Below are 6,435 nucleotides of genomic sequence, written 5' to 3' on the forward strand. Positions count from 1 at the left end.
ACTATAGATGAACTAATTAACCTTTCAGACACTTAGTCCACTTAGCTCTAAAGAGGTGACCAAATGCATGCCTCAAAGTATGATTGGAAGGTGGAAATGAGACTACACAGGAAAGAACACTTAGCATAATACCTGATATACAATGAATTTTTAAAAAATGTACTCACTTCAACTGTACATAATTGTGTGTGTGTTATTATTTTGACCTCTTAAAAGATCCAAACTCCATATGAAGAAAATAAAATTTATGAATTGGAACAGATTGTTAAAACTGCACACCCAGATATAAAATTCAGTGAATCATAAGCATTAAACACATTACCTTATATAAGTTAAAACCACTGCAATAAGGTTTTTCGTAAATATTTTCAACTTCAATGTGGGCAATGTTAGCTATTTATATTGAAGTGAATTTTTATTGCTGGCACTTAATTCTAGAATAAATTTTTTTAGCTTAAGAGTTATGTGATAATAAAAGAGTATGTTTTAATTTATTTATTTTGTAATACTTTGCATAATATAATTTGCATTTCTATACTATTATGGTTTGAATTTTACATTTATTTTCTTCTCTGTAAATTACACTCTAAAAACAGTTTTATGGAGTGTAGCATGCAATTCAGAACTTGTTTCAGAGAATACCATTAATCATTCTCCATGTTCATGTCATTGTTTCCTTTAAAAATCATTATTGTATATAGAATTCTTTATACATATATAGAAAAAAACAATTATAGAAATACAATTTTACGTTTGGCCTCTGTAAGTGTAGTTGAGATCCTAAATAAGTTACTTGAAAATATGTCTTGGGAAACTACTAAACAGAGAGCAATATGTTAGGTATGTTGTTGTACACAGTGTAAGATGACATTATTACCTCATTGAGCACACTTGGAAAAGTGCTAAGTAGAAAATATACAAACAACATGAGAACGCTAGAACATGTAATAGTGAGCATAAAGTAAAGTGCTTCATCATCCTGAGAATACAGAATTTACAGAGAAGGGAAATCAAACTATACAATTTTAAACAATGAAGACTTCCAGGAGAAAATGGGAATTGACTTGGCCTTAAGAATGAATAGAAAATGACTGTTCACCAAAGTAGACACAGTGACAGTGGGTGCAGTGAGAAGAACTGACCAAAATGACCAGCTTTGAGTTTTCTTGGTATGTACTCAAGGACGGGACTGAAGTAGCAGAGAAAAGTTATGAGAAGATGACCAGAAGGTATTAACTGAGAAACCCTGTTTCTCCAGTTAGAGGAGCACTGGAGTGTGAGGCAATGTGCAGTACTGACACACTGAACTCTCATAGACCTCCCACTCTAACACAGCCATAACCAGTGGTTAGTAAAGAATAGTGTGGAGGACCATAATCTTGCAATATATCAAGTGAAATTTCATGTTACTCTTAGATGGGTATTCTAGGGATCTAGGGAGGAAGGAAGTTTAGTTTTTGTGACTCCCAGATTACACAAAAATAAGAATCCATGCTAGAAGGTACTTTAGAAAATTCAATAAGATAAAATACGACAAATCATGTTCCATAATCACACATAGGTTCAGAACATAATAGGATTCCAATTTGAATGTGAACAACTTTCCAAGAATATTTGAAGAGAAAGGGGGAACTAGGTAGGGTCTAAAATGAATACAAAATCTGTTGTTTGGAAAAATACAGCTTAATAGGAAAACTTCTATTTCAACTAGTATATATTTTTTAATTTAATTAAACACTATATTTTCCCCATGCCCAAATATACGTACAAGAGAAATACCTCAGAATTTTAAGTTTTCATGTGGAAAATTTCAGTGTGTTTCTAGTTCTATAATATGTAAACTCTAATACCAACAATGTAACAATAGAAAACTCCTTTAAAAATTTAGTTATCATAGTTAACTCTTCTCTGGTTTTTATCTTGTTGTTGCATTTGATATTTTTTAAAAGGAAATTTCTCAAATTTATACTGTCTGCATCTTACCTGCATAATCTTTCTTATCTCAGGCCTTTTCAGTGAATTTTATTTCCTGAATAAACACACACTACCCTTCTTTGGAATATTCTCCTGACCCGTGAAGTTGAATCTTCAAGTATCTGAATTTACCAGATCATCCCACATGGGTTAAGATGAAATTGACCTTCAGTTGGTCTTACGGTTCAGCCTCAAGGCATGGAAATGAGGGGATAATTAAGAGAAAGGATTAGCCTGAAATAGACAGAAAACTATCCTCCAAAGATTCATGGCAAAGGAAACACAAATACTGACAATACTATAGAGGAATGTATCTTACCAGATCTTTGAAGTCACCAGATGATCCAGGAGTCCAAGCCTAATAAAATACAAAAATAAGGAAGACAGAGAAAAAAAGTTGTTGTAGTTTCCTGTTTTAAATATATATACACAGAAAAATTTAAATTTGATAACATTATCATATTTATAAGTATTCCAGACTGATAAAATGCTTTAGGATATCATTTTTAGGTAATTTTTTAACCTAAATTGAAGTGATTATTTAATCTCATATTGTATCATTAAAACAAAGAAAGGAAATATAGGCTACATCCTAGAAATATGTTTCTAGTTATTAAGAAATCATACAATTATTCATATTAAATATGTAAGAGATATTTAAAGAAGGGAGACTCAAAAGAAGGGAGACTGTTATTATTAAATGTACTTGAAGTCCTCTAATTTTAATTACATATATTTAATTTTCTTATGGATGAGGCAAACCAAAGCTATATTTTAAAAAAACTTTTCACAATTTTTTCTGCCTTTACTGGCTATCAGATAGTAATTAGTTTTTGCTTTGATTCATTTTTTTTCCCTTTAGCTCCTTTATACCGTCCCCTTCTCCTCAGCAATCGCCACACTGGTTCATTTTCGAAAAGTAAAGTCATGGAAGATATTATAATGGCAAAAAGTTTTAATTTTCAAAAATTACATTAAAATGCAGTCCCTATTTTTAAAAAGTACTTGAAATTCAAAAGAAAGGCAATATCTGAACAGTACACATTCTGCAAGACCCAGCACCTGCCACAGGAAGCAAAGGTTTTATAAATGTTGTCTTGTGTGACTGCACTAGCAAACATCATGAGGACTTTTGCAAATATGCCTTCCTGCCTGTGTGTTTGGGTGGAAATATTGAACTTCTAACATTTATTTTCATAAAATACAGGATATTTTTTAAACTTACGACGATCATCTTTTCTTTTTGTCTTGGGAATCAGGTTGGAAACTACATAATGTTTAGATATTAAAATACCTACCATTCCTTGAAAGAGAATGGAGAATACAGTAAATGTGAAGGGGAGCTGACCCTGTGTGTGTGACTATGTATATAAACATGTGTCTGCATCTTTTTCTCTGAACACTTAAATCAGGTTCCTGACCAAAATTATATGCGTAACACCAGACCACTAATTGGTAAAAACTGTCCAGAATGAATCTTAAAATTCTTTCTCTAGGGCCTTGAATTATTTGAGAATATTAGCAGTTCACTTGAGAAGAGTGGATTTTGCTGTATTATGATACAGCTCTTTGAATTTCCTGGCCAGTCTTTAAAGGTGTATGTGGATGGTTTGTCTCTTGGAAGCCTCTGTCCCTGGATCTTAGTTCTGTTCATGAGAGCCACAGAGAATGTCTGTTATATTTTATTTTTTTTAATAATTTGGGTTATTTTTCTGTTATGAGTTATAAACCACACAAGAAACTTGTAGAAGTACAAATGTACTTAACTTAAACTGTCAAAAGTGAATGTTTGTGCAATTATCATTTACATCAAGAACCAGAACACAATGAACACATAGATGCTCATAGTTTGTCCATATATATATATACACAGCATATACAAGCATATATATGTATATACACATACACACAAAGATATACATATCATATACACATGGAGCACAGATACCAGCATATACATGCATGCAAAGTTTGAAGCCACTTGATTACTTCTTGTGCAGTATGCTAAAACACAAGTCCAAATGAAACCACAAAGCATAGGAGGCAACACAGATGCAGATGCAGGGATCTAAGTGCAGCACGAATACCACACATTTATTATACTTCAGCATGGCTTATTGACTAGGCATCACCAGAGAGGGATAGGCTTTTGAACATATGTAATGGCATTGAATATGTTTGTCTATGTCCTCAGACTTCTTAATCATCCTATAACTTTATTTTGTCTTATTTCTGAACTTATATAATTGGATTTATACACTTTTCTTTTATGTCTAGTTTCCTAGTTTCTTTTTGTTCACATCATGTTTATAAGATTCATCTGTCTTGTTGCTTATAATGATAGTTACTTTTCATTGCTCTGTAGTATTCCACTGGATGAACATTATACAATTTACACATTCAATACTCTATTCGTAGATGTATGGATCATTTCTATTTTCAGTAATTATGAATAATTCTACTATGAGCATCATTTCATACATGTATATGTATTTCTGTTAGATATTTTCTGGGACTAAATTGCTACATCAAAAATGCGCATATGTTTTACTTTAATAGGGTTGCTTATTGCTGCATAAATTCACCAGAAAGTATTTTTATTCTGCTTAATTTTAGTCATTTAGTGTGTAGTACAATGTAATTATATTTCATTTATATTTCCTTGATTATTAATGAGTTTTATTGCACCTCATATATTAATCATTTATATATATTCATTTAAGAATATACTTTTTGATTTTCTGTCCATGTTCTGTGGGTTGTCTTCTCATTGATTTGTGGAAATGGTTTATGTATCCTATATATGAGTTCTTTGTTGCCTGTGGTGAAAATATATTTCCCACTCCAGAGCTTGAACTTTTACTCACTGTGCCTTTAGCTGCACATTGATTTTTAATCTCACTACAGTCAAATTTAGCTATCTTTTTTATTTTTGTGCCCAGTTTGTTATACAAAATGATCACAGATATCCTTCTTTATTTTCTTCTAAAAGCTTTGCTATGATGTGTTTGCCTCTTATATAGAATCCAAAAATCTACCTGAAATTTGTTTTGATTAGTGTGAGTTGGTATATAATTTCATTATTATCCAAATTAACCCAACAATTTATTGAAAATATCTCAGCATCCCCCCTGCTCTACAATGCTTTTTTTCATAAAATGAATGCCCATAGATGCTATCTGTTGGTAGATGTCAATGTATTCCATTTCACTACTTGTCTGTATCACACTGTCTTACTTTAAGTAATGTGGAAGAAAAGGGGCCACCTGCAAAACCTGACCAGCTCAGGAGAGGTGTTTGTGGCAGCCTTACTAATTCAAGAGACCTGCAGCACTATACAAGCCAGTCTGAAATTAAAACTTTTTTTAGCCTTTTAATTATTTTTATTGCTCAAAAAGGCTTCATTTTTTTTTAAATTTAGCTTTCTGACTCTGTGCTCATGCCTTCAATACTTTCACAACAATTTTCTGCTCCTCAATAAGGAAGGCACGCTTGATCCTGTCACGGACACATTGAGCACACACGGGTCCACCGTAGGCTCCGCTGACATGTTTTTTCATTTTAGACAACCTCATCAGAACTTTAGGTCTCGCAGCACGAACTCCACGGAGTCGGCCTGGGCACACTCCACATGCAGATTTTGGTGCTTTCCCAACCTTTTTGGTATAAAGGTAAACAATCCTATTGCCAGGGATTGTGAACAGCCTCGTTTTTTGGAGGCTGTGTTGTAGGACAGCCTCCTATGGTATGTCAAACGCTGGACCATTGTGAATACCTAATGATGTCGTTCCCGGAAGAGCTAAAACTTTCTTAAAGCAGCCCACGCTGGGTAGTTGTGTCCTAGGCTAATATTTCCCCCAACAAAGGGCAGTGTTTACCTTAACTGAGCCTCACTGTTACCTTTTTGCATCTAAGATAACATACCTTTGGAATGTCAAATTTCCATTTTCCAGACCCCTCAAAGCATAGGCACTGGACCAGGGAAAAACCACAAATCCCCTCATTATTATTATTGAGTTAATTATTGACTATTAAGTATTCTGTACCCACCTGTGTGAAAGTACTTATCATTTTACATTTTATCAAATCGCAGAGGTATCCTCCTTTCCCCCCAGTTTGCTTTCTCCTGACTCCCTGATCTGTAATCAATGGACTTCTTGTAATCCCTCAATTCCTCCTCTTTTGATCTTACTGCATAAAATAAGGTGCTAAACTGCCATTCTTCGGAGCATTTCTCAATCCACTGAGAATCTTTGTCCTGGCATTGTCATCAGTTTGACTCGAATAAACTCACAAACATTTTCTACAGGTTTGAGGGTTTCCTATGTTGACAGTAACTTCCTGAAATACTGTGGTATTTGGTAGAGCAGGCCCTTCTATCTCTTCCTTCATTAAGTGTTTGGGATATAATTCACATAATATAAAATTCACCATTTTAAATTGTAAAATTTAGTGGTTAAT

At 33.4% G+C, this 6,435-nt stretch overlaps 1 pseudogene; it reads right to left on the bottom strand.

Annotated features, from left to right (window-relative positions):
* Window positions 1-5,403: 5,403 nt before the first annotated feature.
* Window positions 5,404-5,740, bottom strand: LOC119049391 (60S ribosomal protein L34-like; annotated as a pseudogene).
* Between the last annotated feature and the right edge of the window lie 695 nt (window positions 5,741-6,435).

This window comes from Artibeus jamaicensis, unplaced genomic scaffold (assembly GCF_021234435.1).
Source record: "Artibeus jamaicensis isolate MK-2021 breed Jamaican fruit bat unplaced genomic scaffold, CSHL_Jam_final scaffold_1964, whole genome shotgun sequence".
NCBI lineage: Eukaryota > Metazoa > Chordata > Mammalia > Chiroptera > Phyllostomidae > Artibeus > Artibeus jamaicensis.